We start from the raw sequence: 14,535 nt of genomic DNA on the forward strand, positions 1-14,535 counted from the left end.
AATTTCACGAACATCGAGGTAGTTTCGAGGTTTATTTATGACCCTGTGTAATTTGTATAAAGGCGGATAACTTTTTTTTGTATTCGTACGAGTCGTAAATAGTCAGATTTGGTGGTAGTACCCCATAATAATGCTCCATAACAGAGCTTGGAACAAAGGAGTGCGTTCTACAGTAAGACTTTTACGGAAATTGGTACAAAGTGTGCTATTTTGTGTATGGTTCCTACTACTGTAGATAGATCGTAGGAGAGGTGTCTTATGTGGCAATTCCAGGATAAGTCTGTGCTGTTACCACTTGCCCGTGTTCGGCGTCTGACGTCACAACAGATAGCAGGGCGACAACTGCGTGCGCCAAGCTACCTTTACCACGTGATATCCCCCGGAGTGTATATTATCGACCAGCACAATAAAGAGAGGTGTTTTTCCTTTGGTCACCTAGAGCGCAGCTCGTCGACTGTTTATTGCGACACGCATGCGCGTCGCCCTCGTATGCAGTGTCACGACACGGTGTCAGAAGTGTGGACTGGTCAACTATCTCGCTGAGGCCGTGGACGGCGGCATTCCCGCAAAATGGCAGACAAGTCCGCAACGGTAATGCCGGAGCTCCAGCAGCCACCACTGCTGGACTCTGACAAAACGTCGGAGTGGCCGGCGTGGATCGACCACTTCGATGACTACCGCTTCGCCACAGCTCTCAATGAACGTTCGGGAGAGGCCCAGGTACACACGCTACTTTACACAATGGGCCGCCAAGGCCGCGAAGTCCTTGCTACATTTGGGCTGACCGGAGAAGAAGCAAAAAGTTATCATGTCATCAAGCAAATGTTCGACAGTCATTTCGTCAAAGAAATGAACATTGTTTATGAAAGTGCCTGCTTTCACAGATGCCGACAACGGCCAGAAGAATCGGTGGATCAGTCCGCAACCGCACTTCCCTTGCTGGCAGACCGGCGCGACTTCGGGGATATGAAGAAGAGACTCATCCGTGACCGCTTTCTCGTCGGGCTCCGGGAAGCTCAACTATCCGAGGCCTTGCAGATGGATCCGCTGCTGACATTGGCTAGGGCGCCGGCCAAGGCTCGCCTCAAGGAAACCGTGCGACAGCAGCAGCAGATCCTTCGACCGGAAGGTGTCCACATAGGTAGCCTGCCAGAACTTCAGGACCAAGGTGCCACCGTGGACGCCGTGGGCCACCAGAAACGCCTGCAACACAACGGGGGACGATGTCCCTACTGTGTCGGCGACGCGCACCCGAGGTCGACATGCCCGGCCCGAGCTTGCAAGTGATGCTGCTGTGGTTACAAATATTATTTTGCGAGAGCCGCCCTCAAGAAAGCTGGGTCAGCAGAAATAAAGGTATGCGTCTGGGCTGTCGAACGCGATACCGGAGAAACTTCCATTGGCGCGATTGACACGGCCGGAAAGCGCGCTATGTGCATGTTCTGATAAACTCTGCGCATCCTTGCTAAAGTTGATTCGGGTGCAGAAGTGTCGGTTCTACCTTCTACATTTTCAGCCTTGCCCACCCACCTGGATAACGAAGAAGAGGTGCTACAGGGGGCTGGTGGCAACAAGCTCAATATTGTAGGCAAATTTGTCGCACAGATTACGTGGAAAGGGAGGACTGTCCGCCAAACGTGCTATGTCGTTAGCCCTCTTCGCGACGTACTTCTCCCAGCCTTAGATGCTTAGGTGTTCTCACATTTGCCGACGCGCTTAATGCAGACGAGCAACGCCGTGAAACCCTTTTTCCGCGTATGGGGCATAGTCTAGCCGCTATCCCAGGAGAATACACTATTAGGCTACAACCGGGTGCCATTCCGCATGCCATAATCGTTCCATGGCGAGTGCCGATTCCGATCATGGGAAAGCTAAAGCACGAAATAGAGAGACTTGTGCGCATGGGAATAATTATAAAAGTAGACGGTCCCACGGATTGGTGCGCAGGAATAGTCCTGGTAACAAAACATTCGGGGAACTGAGAGCAAGCGTCGACCTCACAAAGTTAAGTGCGCCTTTCGTGAGCGCTTCACGCTACCTACGGTGGATCAAGCATTAGGCTCTCTAGCCGGGGCGAAGTGGTTTTCGAAGCTTGACGCCTGCTCGGGTTCCATGAAGTCCGACTAAGTAGGGACTGTGAAGAACTAACTACGTTCTTGACTTCATTCGGGAGGTACTGTTTTACCAAACTACCGTTCGGAATTACGTCCGCTCCGGAGTATTTCCAGAAAAGGATGTCCGAAATCCTATGTGGCCTGCAAGGTGTTGTCAACGTCATGAATGGCATTTTAGTGTTTGGTGATACGAAAGCACAGCACGACGAACGTTTAGCAGATGTTATGTCACGCCTAGCTAGCGCAAACGTGAGTCTGAACAATAAGTGCCATTTCGGTGTTAATAAAGTGAAATTTCTGAGCCATATTCTTAATGAGAATGGAATTGAGCCTGATCCAGCAAAGATCAGCGCTATTAAGAATCTAAACACCCCGAAAGATGTCGCCTAACTGAGAAGCTTGTTCGGCATGGCCAATCACCTAGGTCGCTTTTTGCCTCACCTGGCGCAGACTACTGCTCCGATGCGTGCTCTTCTGCTCAAAGATAGCGAATGGGTCTGGGTGTGTGACCAAGCAAAGGCGCTGAACGAGCTTAAAGGGCTAATTTGTTCTGCGCAGTGTATGGCCATGTACGATTCAACACTTCTTACCGTCCTTTCAGCGGACGCATCCTCTTTCGGACTGGGAGCTGTACATTTTCAAATGCACAACGACGGTCACCGTAGGCCAATGGCCTTCGCGTCTTGATCCCTCACGAACACAGAACGGCGATACTCCCAGATAGAAAAAGAAGCGCTAGCACTGACGGGGCAGCGGAAAGATTTGACGAGTACATCCGTGGCCTAAGCATTACCTTCGAAACGGATCACAAGCACTTAGTGCCCTTACTAGGCCGGATGGCCATTGATGATATGCTTCCGCGAATTCAGCGCTTCCAGCTTCGCCTAATGCGCTATCTTTTCCGTGTCCAGTACGTACCCGGCAAATCGCTAGTAACAGCCGACACCCCTTCGCGGTCCCCTGTTGCACGCAGCGATTTTGAAAAGGGTTTGAGTGTCAGATGTCACAGCATACTCTAAGGCGTGTTTGCTTGGATTGGAAACGCGGGACAATTTTTTGTCTACAGTGACAGAATGTCAAACGAATGATCCTGTTTGTAAACACCTGCGCAGGTTGTGCAAAGTCAATTGGCCAAGGAAACCGAATGTTTGTTCTTTCCTCATGCCTTACTGGCAAGGTAGAGCATGTCTTAATATGATCGATGGTCTCTTGATGAAAGGAACAAGGCTTGTAATCCCACTTTGTCTAAGAACAGACGTGCTACGCAGATTGCATGATGGGCATCAGGGCAGAGGGCGTTGTCGCAGTGTTGCTAAATGTTCTGCCTGGTGGTCAGGGTTGAGCACCGAACTGGCAGAGTTCGTGAACCAGTGCGCTGTTTGCGCACAGCATGCTCAGCAACTAGCCGCGCCCATGATAGCAACCGCAACGCCATCGTTTCCATGGGAGAGAGTGGAAGTAGATCTGTGCGTAATGAACGGCCAGGCACACCTTGTCGCAGTGGATTATCTTTCACGGTACCCTGAGGTAGCCAATCTTCCCTCCATAAAGTCTGGAACGGTCACTGATAGACTGAAAGATATTTTTTCCTAGGCATGGAATCCCCGAGTGGTGTGATGACCGAGAGTGGTCCTCAGTTCGTAGCCACCGAGTTTGAACAGTTCGCTGTGTCATACGGGTTTCGCAATGTCACCGTGAGTCCGAGGCACCCGCAGAACAACGGGGAAGTCGAGCGAATGGTTCAGACGGTTAAGCACCTCATTCTAAAGTCTAAAGACCCTTACCTGGCATTGCTGGCTTACAGGGCGACACCCGGGATTCTTGGAGTCAGTCCTGCGGAAGTACTTATGGGTAGGAGATTGAAGACAAGAGTCCCAATGCTACCGCGTCATGTAAATCCGGGAAAAAGCAGCCCGAAAGAAGCCGGGACCTGCGACCAGGAGGTCAGGTGGCGGAAATACCGCTACTACAACCAACGCCATCGTGCCAGACTACTTTCCAAGCTAGAAGCAGGGGACCTGGTCTGGTTCACAGACATGAAATCCAAGGCCACAGTCCTCGCACTATCACCAAAACCGCGGTCATATGTACTGCGAACAGTACTGCGAACGGTGGCGTTGTCCTCCGCCGAAACAGGAGAATGCTTAACCGTCTCCCAAAAGAAAGGGCAAACATCGAAACTTACGAATTTGCAGAAAACTCAGAGCAGCCCAGCGCGGCACAAATGGCTCATAGCCCAGATGCCCCGACAGCAACAGATTCAGCAGTGCCTCCGACTCGCGCTGTGGCCAATAGTGAACACACTCCCATTGTAACGCGGTTTAGTAGGGTGGTAAAGAAGCCCATACGACTGGGCATTGATGAGTAGTGGTTTGATGTTTTGTTTTGTACAACATATATTCTCTACCATGTATGTGCGGATGTTCTTGAAAAAAAGGGGGATGTGCTGTTACCGCCTGCCCGTGTTCGGCATGTTACGTCAGAACAGATAGCTGGGCGACAACTGCCTGCGCCAAGCTACCTTTACCACGTGATGTCCCCCGATGTGTATATTAGCGACCAGCACAATAAAGAGGGGTGTTTTTCCTTTTGTCACCTACAGCGCAGCTCGTCGACTGTTTATTGCGACATGCACACTCGTCGCGCTCATATGCAGTGTCACGTCAAAGTCCTTCCTAAACCACACTCCCAGGAATATCTGTTCTGTTTTTCTGTTGAGGATGACTCCATCAAACATAATAGACGTCTCGTAGTTAACTTTTTGTTGATAGGTCTGAAGGGAATGTAGGTTATTTTGGATGCGTTCCATTGTAATTTATTTTGACTAAGCCAAAGCGATAGTGACTGTAGGTATGTATTAATAGTGTCTCCTAGGTCGTATAAATCATTTGATGCAAAAAATACATTGGTAACTTCTGCGCACATAATTATCTCTGGCGAATTTAGAGTAGTAAGTATGTCATTTATATAAACAATGAAAAGCAGCGGGCCTAATTACGAACCTTGTGGTACACCTTGTTTGATTTCCATTAATGATGATGACACTGTTTCTAGACGAACAGTTTGCCTTCGCCTCTTCAGATAATTACTAATAAGGCGTTTTGCTACCAACCTGATGCCATATGTCTAACTTTGCTAATCATATCTCATGGTCAATGGAGTCAAAAGCTTTCGTAAGGTCGCGAAACAGACCCAGGGTAAAGTTTTCCTTCTGGATATCTTCTATTATTGTATCCTTGATATAAGAAAGAGCTTGTTCCGTACATTAGTGCTTTTGAAAACCGTACTGGCTTTTCGCAAAAAACATTCTCGTTTTCATAGAATGTATTGATTCTTTCGAATATGACATCTTTTTCGAATATGACATCCTCGGGCAGTGCGTGTATACTTCTTCTGGTGGATGACGCCTAGGTACCGCTGTTGTCGATGAATAGCTGGTCAAGTAGAAGGTGGTCACGATCGTTGACTTGCGGCAACTTCAAGGCTGATGCGGTGGCGCTGTCCCGTAACGGGGACTGATATGGCAGTCCCATGACAAACAGTCGGTGACATCCACGTACCCAGCCAGAAATGACTGGGCAGAACCATGCGAACCGGTGTGAGAGCACGTGACGTCCCAGAAGTTGTGATGAGCAAGACCCGCGAGGAAGTCTATGAAAAACAAGGAACGATTATGGATCGTGCTGCTGCTGCATGCTAGCCCACCTATGTGTTCATTAACGAAATTAGTGTTCGATTAACTGCTCTTGTGGAGCGAAAGCAGTACATGCAAGAAATAAGTTGCAACTTCCGCAGTATATGCCAGAAATAATGAAAATGCATTGATTAGCTATCATACGAATAAAAAGATTACAATATTGCATAATGCGAAATGTCAGTGCATCTGCACGTGTCTTCCATTTTGTGGGACGTTTAGGCAAATAATACAGAGAGGTGTTCGTGCGTGCACTTACAGATTGTTCTTTAATTGCTCCTCCTGCGCGCACGTCGGGGCCACCGCGCCTACCTTGTACTTCAGCGGCGTAGGCCTTTGGATTCTGACGTCGGCGCAGCCGAGCCTCTGCTCTGGCAGCTCGTTTAGCAGCTGCGGCAGAGAAGTTAACTCGCGCTAACTCGCGAAGTTATTGAAGCTGATTTCATACATAAGCTAGGAGATAAGTGCGTTAGTGTTCCCTCTATTGCGCTTCTAAATCAAGAAATTGATTACCTGGCTGGGTTTTAGGGCACACGTGGTGATATGCGCGCTGTATTGGAGATGACGAGGCAACTATGGCAGCATCTGTACATCATTTCTTTCTTTTCTTGTCTAGCGCCCTCTCCCTTGCCATGTATATATGCACTTCTTATCGAAATAAATACTAGTTGGAAGTCAGCGCTCTTTACCTTTGTTGTCTCGTCCCTTCCTAATTGTTCTATGCGCTGTTAACATTTTGAAATTGCAGCGAAGCACGCAGATACGCGGCCAATTTTTTTTTCTCTGAGCTGCCATCGCAAACCGTGACGCTACAACTTACCCTCATCTAACAGGCAGGTGCAGGCATCGCACGTGTCGTTTTTATGCCGTTGTGGTGTGACGTATCGCACGGCCTTTGACTCTTGTTTTCCTTTTCATTGCCTTCAGGTATGACGACACTGGTCGCAACAGTAAACTATTTAGCTATGGTTTACTGTTGCGTTCCGTTCTGTAAACCGAGTGGACGGACATCAACTGGCATCTCATTTCACGAGTTTCCTGTCACCGATGTGCGCCTACTTTCGCTGAAAAAGATTTCTCGCCCAAGTGAAGGTATGCGTTAGTAAGAGAAGCTTCGAGTGCAGTTGTGGGAAAGTGGCGTGCACACTAACGAAAGCCACCGAATATATTTTGTATGGTGTTGATGAAACATTGTCAAAGAGTGACTGGTTCGGTAAAGAGGATGCGTTGCTCACAGTACTGCGATGTGAGCATGCTTCCTCGTGATTACGCGGATTATGAGGAACAAGATATACCCTCAACCCAAAAACATCAATAGGAATTCTGTAGCTGCTGAGTTGAAGATAGCCTGCTTGGAAACGCTGCAAATGTTGCGTTAATGCTATTTTCAGGTTAGTACCACTTTTGAGAAATCCGCACGCGAGACTATGTAGGTTGAGATTATCCAATTAGAGTGCCATCGATTCGCGAATATGAGCGCTGCGATTTATAACAGTAGTTCTGGTCGCCTCAGGTAGTCGAATTTAGCTTCATTTGTTTGGCCACAATATCTTTAAAGCTGTTTCTAATGTGAATGAGCGCACTTTAGTTAGTTTGTTCGCTGACCATCATTTTCATAACAGCCGACTGAAAGGGTTCCTAAATTTGCGTGGAGTTTTAATTACCTACAGTCCATTTCGTGGCTCTTTTGACAACTTCCAACTTCATTACTATGCGGCTTACCTACAGGTCCGGGAAAACAGCCATGGGTTCCAAGCGACCGAAGTAAAGTGTGCAGCCTTCATTTTCAGCCCGAGGATTATAAGCAGGGCTTGAAGTCGAAAAGGCTAAAACCAGATGCCGTTCCATCAGTCTTTCCAAGCTATCCAGCGTACCTGCGAGAGCAGCCCAAGAAGGAGCGAAGAGAGTTGAAGCGGCCATCACCTTCGTCACGTGCAGGCGGACTTGATGTGGATGCCAAAAGGAAAACGAAAGTATAAATTATGTGTAAATGCATTGTTTTGTTGTGACATTACTGAGCTGCAGACATTGCAAACGTGGCAAAAATTTGTCACATTTCTGCTTGATCTCTTATATGTACCGAACAAATTATCTACATTCCAGGGTGGGAACTCCCAACTTTCAGTCTGAGGTCCAAAACAGAGAAGTCTAATGTGAGCACAATGCAGATAGTGGCTTGTTTGAACCTTCATCTGCACAGGAACGAGGCAGCCCAGAATTCATATCATTTGAAAAGTCCCGCAATTCTAACGTTGCGCCTGGTCAAGTACAAGAAGGTCCCGAAAGTTCAGACTTGTTCCGCAGTATTGCCATTAGCGCACTCAATAAATGGTAAATTGACAGAGCGTGCATCGCAGGAAATGCCACCAATATTGTTACTTGCACCTACAACATTATGCAAGGCTTCCTTGGTTTTGAAGAAGCTCAGCAGGACACGAGGGATGCAGACAAGACTTCACTCCACAAAAATAGTGAAGCTGGAGAAGCTGAAGACCTTGACAAGGAAGTGCCCAAGACTTGTTAAGAAGAGAGAGTCTGCAGGAAGAAGCTTCTTCACTGAGAAAACGGCTCAACAAAATGGAAGCCTGCATGAAGTAATCAAATTTCACCATTCTCCACGCACGTAAAGTGTCGGTCCCCCGGATGAATTGCCCGACTTCACCTCTTAGGTGATCATCGAAAATGAACTGAATTTGATGTCTATGCATCTGAACATCCTTTATAGGCACAAAAAAATGGTCAGAGGAAGCAGTGCGTCACATGGACCTCTTAGTTTCCAAACTTCGATAGAGCCCTGCGTACTTCACAGTAGCTATGCACCAACCAGCCTAATTATCTGCCTTTCTTATTTCTAAATTCTAAGATCCCTACAGAAGAAGATAGACAACAACGACCCGAAGGCTTTGTTCCTTCAAGAACAGCTTGTTTTACTGAGTGCCAAAAAGAAACACTGGCGTGAAGAAACAATGAGAAACTGTGTTCTTTGGCACGGCAAATCACCATCTGGGTACCGTTTGCTCCGGGAGACGGGTGTACTAGTGCTGCCCAGCTGTTCCACATTGAAGCGCTATATTGGAGCGTGCACAGGACAAGTGGTGTCCTCCCTCATCAAAAAGCGGCTTCATGTTGAGGCTAAACTTCGCAACGAACAGGTCAAACATGAAATTTCCCAAACGAGCATATCATGTTTTTGCTCATATTTTCAGGCACGTTGCCAATCTCTCGTCATGGACGAGATATGAAGAAAGCAAGCATTTGAAACATCAAAAGCACTCTGACACTGCGCATAGTTTGGTGGACCTGGGGGTGCAGAAGAAGACTATGGCCCGGAGGACCAGCTGTCAACACATCTTCTGTGCTTGTCTTTGTGGGGTTGTCTACTCATAATAGGTATATACATAGCTGTGTAAACAATGCTAAACTGATAACTTCTGAAAGCCTGCATTTGTTACAAAACTGATCCATTTTACATGCTTCCTATGTGATACTATTTCACAAAAGCTTTGAAGGGTGAACAGCTCCATCGGCTAGCCTTGAAGGTTATGGAGTGCGTTAAAGATGCTGGGCTTAAAGTGACACGACTTGTTGGTGATAAACACAGTGCCAAATGAAAGTTTCTTGCAATGTTGTCTGCAGGCAGCATCAAACCTCTTGTCACGTGAGTGCAGATATTTGGCGTGTCAAGAAGTGCTGCCTCATATGCCCGCTGTTATGCTGAGCTTCAATATGATGTGTATGCATAACTTCATGTTCCCCAGTTAACCATAAGAATCTCAATCCTTGTTCCAGGCACCCTCTTGATTCCAGCCGCAGCTTGTTCATTTCATTTGGTTACTGACATATCCTGAAAAACATCGAGAATCAATTTTTAGATGTAAAGAGAATTTTCAGGAAGAGTGGCATTCCTATCCTTCCAGACTACCATATATGCACGTCCTGTGTTTTTAGTAAGCAAAATGTTTTGCCGATGCGTTTCATTTAACTAATATGGTATTCTCTGACAGGACCTTCTATGACCTGGAAGGAAAACAAGGTGCCTTCAAGCTGGTGCGGTGCCTCACGAAGAAGCACCTCTGGCCAAGTGAGTTTGAAAAAATAGGTGTTGGAAGACCGGTTGCCATCTTTTTCCCGCAGGTAAAGTAATGTTCAGTGCAGTGTACTTTTACCAAGTTGTGTACTTGTGCCTGTGCAGAAATGCACTTGAATTGCTCTTGTTGTCAAACTGTTGGCACTCATCACAGAGCTGATCAGTGCCACTGCATTCCTAAATTTACGTGTAAATACACCATTTATGGCATCTACTTGTTACGTCTTCACAAACTGCATTAGCCAAGTCTGTAAAACCCTTTTTATTTCACTGTTCTCCATTTGGTGACATCAGTTTTGAGATTTCTACATCAGCACGGAGATCGTCTAGGCGCTCGTGTTTTTGAAGATTGTCTGCCAACTGCAGAATTCATGGAAACGGTCTACAAGTGGTTCGTCTTACACAACATCCAAAGCACAACGTTTCACTGGACCAGCAGAGATGCCATGAAAAATGCGTTTCTATGGCGAGGATGATGAGTGGTCAGTCATGCATGTTATACTAGCATTAATGAGAACTAACATACAATAACGCCAAGGAAAGTATAGGGGAGTGTTACCTGTAGTATTTAGAATATAAATGTGAAGAAAGTAAAGTGGACGAAAAGATAACCTGCCGCCGGCAGGGACCGAACCTGCGACCTTCGAATAACGCGTCCGATGCTCTACCACTGAGCTACGGCGGCGGTCATCCTCCCGTCCACTTTATGGGGTATATATGTGCATTTAAACCTTGGAGTGTTAGTCAGCGCCAATCGCAGCCATGGCGGCGAGTGTGGAACACTCTTTTTCTGCCTTTCTGGCGTCACGTAGCACGTGATCTTTTTACGAGCTGGCAGCTGACCAATAATCCCTCGCATACTACCTGAAGGCATCAAGTCTGCCAGAACGAGACCCTTGCTATGAATGAAGGAAAGAAGATGACTCTTAAGGGCTCGTTTTTCTTTGTTAGACACAGTATTAATGAGAACTAACATACAATAACGCCAAGGAAAGTATAAGGGAGTGTTACCTGTAGTATTTAGAATATAAATGTGAAGAAAGTAAAGTGGACGAAAAGATAACCTGCCGCCGGCAGGGACCGAACCTGCGACCTTCGAATAACGCGTCCGATGCTCTACCACTGAGCTACGGCGGCGGTCATCCTCCCGTCCACTTTATGGGGTATATATGTGCATTTAAACCTTGGAGTGTTAGTCAGCGCCAATCGCAGCCATGGCGGCGAGTGTGGAACACTCTTTTTCTGCCTTTCTGGCGTCACGTAGCACGTGATCTTTTTACGAGCTGGCAGCTGACCAATAATCCCTCGCATACTACCTGAAGGCATCAAGTCTGCCAGAACGAGACCCTTGCTATGAATGAAGGAAAGAAGATGACTCTTAAGGGCTCGTTTTTCTTTGTTAGACACAGTATTAATGAGAACTAACATACAATAACGCCAAGGAAAGTATAGGGGAGTGTTACCTGTAGTATTTAGAATATAAATGTGAAGAAAGTAAAGTGGACGAAAAGATAACCTGCCGCCGGCAGGGACCGAACCTGCGACCTTCGAATAACGCGTCCGATGCTGAAGGAAAGAAGATGACTTAAGAGTCATCTTCTTTCCTTCATTCATAGCAAGGGTCTCGTTCTGGCAGACTTGATGCCTTCAGGTAGTATGCGAGGGATTATTGGTCAGCTGCCAGCTCGTAAAAAGATCACGTGCTACGTGACGCCAGAAAGGCAGAAAAAGAGTGTTCCACACTCGCCGCCATGGCTGCGATTGGCGCTGACTAACACTCCAAGGTTTAAATGCACATATATACCCCATAAAGTGGACGGGAGGATGACCGCCGCCGTAGCTCAGTGGTAGAGCATCGGACGCGTTATTCGAAGGTCGCAGGTTCGGTCCCTGCCGGCGGCAGGTTATCTTTTCGTCCACTTTATTTTCTTCACATTTATATTCTAAATACTACAGGTAACACTCCCCTATACTTTCCTTGGCGTTATTGTATGTTAGTTCTCATTAATACTGTGTCTAACAAAGAAAAACGAGCCCTTAAGAGTCATCTTCTTTCCTTCATGTTATACTAGCAGTAGTTCTTATTTAACACTGAAATAAAATTAAAGAAATGTTAGTAAAAGCAATGCACTAAAGTTTATTTGTTGCCTGGCCATGCCGGTTTGAGAAGTTACACTATTTAAACATAGGATTACTAATTAAATAAGTCATAAGGTACTATAAAAACCTTTGGTAAAGCCAAGCAGATAATCGGCCTTTCAAATAGACAATTCTTCTTTGATTGTGTTGTAAATTTTATATTGTTTTTCAGAATCGTTTGGCTCGATAAAGAGTGCCTGCGTTACTCCGAATCATGGAAAGAAAGCTCAAGCTACAAATTGACATTTCTTCCCAATGAGGCATATGAAGCTTTGCGAGTGACGACGATGTCAGCAATCCTCTGCACCAGGCACCTCCTCAGCACAGGCTTCAAGTTAGTGCTGACTGCAAGATTCTCGAGTGATGATGTTTAGTCACTGTTCTCTTCCATTAGGCAGCTGAACGGCTCAAATGACCAAACAGATGCATATGCTGCCCTCTCGGCGCTTCAGAAAGTGCTGGTGACTGGAATAATTCACTCCTCTCCATCCAGCAACGTTGGGAGTGTTGCGGGACAATTGGGTTCGGCTAAAGTGCGTCCTCTTGCTCCGACAAAGGACACTTCGGAGACTGACATCAAGAAGCTCTTGCGTCCACACCTGACTATGCTGGAACGCTACACAGGTATGTTACTTATATTTTGGTACTTTTACATACAGATTACTTGATCACTTAAATATAGACATTGCAAAAATAAAATGGACACTTTTTTAACTAGGAACTGCACACATCAGCGCCACCATCAGCGCCACATAAAAAATATTTTTGTGGCCACAGGATCAAAGCTCACTTTTTACTGGTTTGCTAGTGAGGCCACTGCACCACAGTGCTAAATGTTAGTTTCGAGCAAGCACCTCTTACCAACATGTGTGTAATAATGAATATTTCATAATCTGATGTAATAGCACTTCGAAATTTCAGCCTATATATACTATTGTGAACGTGCTGTTATTTTCTGTTCACATATATTTTCACAGATCCTCCACAACAAAGCCTGCGGTCCAGCACACTTGCTCGGTCCCTGCCGGCGGCAAGTCATCTTTTCGTCCACTTTACTTTCTTCACATTTATATCCCAATAATTACAAGTAACATCTGCTATACTTTCCTTGGCATTATTGTCTGTTAGTTCTCATTAATAACGTGTCTAACAAAGAAAAACGAGCCCTTAAAAGCCATCTTCTCTCCTTCTCATTGCTGGGTTTGCGTGCGAGCGGTTCGAGACAGCACCATGTGTGAAGGGTGCATCATGAAGCTTGAATCACCTAAGCCACAGTCGACGACAGCGGCCATAAATGCAGGCATTGATAGGCGTGGACTGTCGTACCCCAGCATGCATTTTGTTGGCTTTGTCAGCCTCCTTGAATTTGCTGCCTCACGAGCGGCTGGTTTCCTCATCAGACAACCACAGACACCGCAAAAGTTCACGTGTGCTGTGCTCCCGCCTGTCATCAAGAACCCCCTGTTCAAGTGTGAAAGGAAGGACAGTGTAGCACACACAACTGCGCTGATTAAGTAGATTCTCGTGAAATTCCGGCGACCATTTCTGGCAAACTTTTCCAGCAACATGACTGAGACACAGGCCAAAAGGAAGTTGCTGCACACGAAGCCACAGTCGCGAAAGGTGCTCAAGGTTTGAGCTTGGCAAACAAATAAAGAAAACACCAGGCCTGTGCTGAAACCGCAGCACACTCACAGCGAAAGCTGGAAGAGCGGCGTTTCTAGAGGCCGTTGTAAGCTCTCTTGGGGCTACAGTACAAGTACACTAGAAAGGTACCCACTACGCCATAAATCACAATTTTTGTGAAGTTGGGAAGCAACTCCTAAGCCATTATTCGTCATTATGCGGAGAAGCGAGGCACCAGCTGCACGTCTGTAAGGCATTATGTGCACTTTGTTGACGCGACGACTGATGACGATGAAGAATTATGGCTCAGCCCTTTGTAATGGGTCGGAAGCTTTAAACGGCCCACCAGTTATGTAATTTGCATTGGGTGACGCCCGGTTGCTATTTCCCTTTCCCGTCATTCTGTATAACATATGTTGACGTGGGAGAGAAACGGGGGAGGGGGCGAAGAACTTTACTGACACCCCGACGAAATGGATCATGCGCTTATGGGCTTCCTTGGCAACCAATACAAGTGCACTTGCGAGGAACCCACTATGCTATAAATCATTGTAATTTTACTGAGACCCCGAGGAAATGGATCATGCGCTTATGGGCTTCCTTGGCAACCAAAACAAGTGCACTTTCGAGGAACCCACTACGCTATAAATCATTGTAATTTTTGAGAAGTAGGGCAGCAGGCACTGTACCATTTTTCGTCATTCTACGGACAGCGTTGGTACCTGCTAAACGCATGTAAGGCATTATGCGCACTTTGTTGATGCTGTGCCTGATGGCGATGAAGAATTATGGCAGATCTCTTTGTAATGGGTTGGAAGCACTCAACAACCTACTCGTTGCGCAATTCGCATTGTGTGATGGCTGGTTACAGAATT

At 46.6% G+C, this 14,535-nt stretch overlaps 1 pseudogene; it reads left to right on the plus strand.

Moving 5' to 3' along the window:
• Window positions 1–3,709: 3,709 nt before the first annotated feature.
• On the plus strand, window positions 3,710–13,684 carry LOC119393034 (uncharacterized; annotated as a pseudogene).
• Window positions 13,685–14,535: the final 851 nt, after the last annotated feature.

Source organism: Rhipicephalus sanguineus, chromosome 5 (genome assembly GCF_013339695.2).
Source record: "Rhipicephalus sanguineus isolate Rsan-2018 chromosome 5, BIME_Rsan_1.4, whole genome shotgun sequence".
Taxonomy (NCBI): Eukaryota; Metazoa; Arthropoda; class Arachnida; order Ixodida; family Ixodidae; genus Rhipicephalus; species Rhipicephalus sanguineus.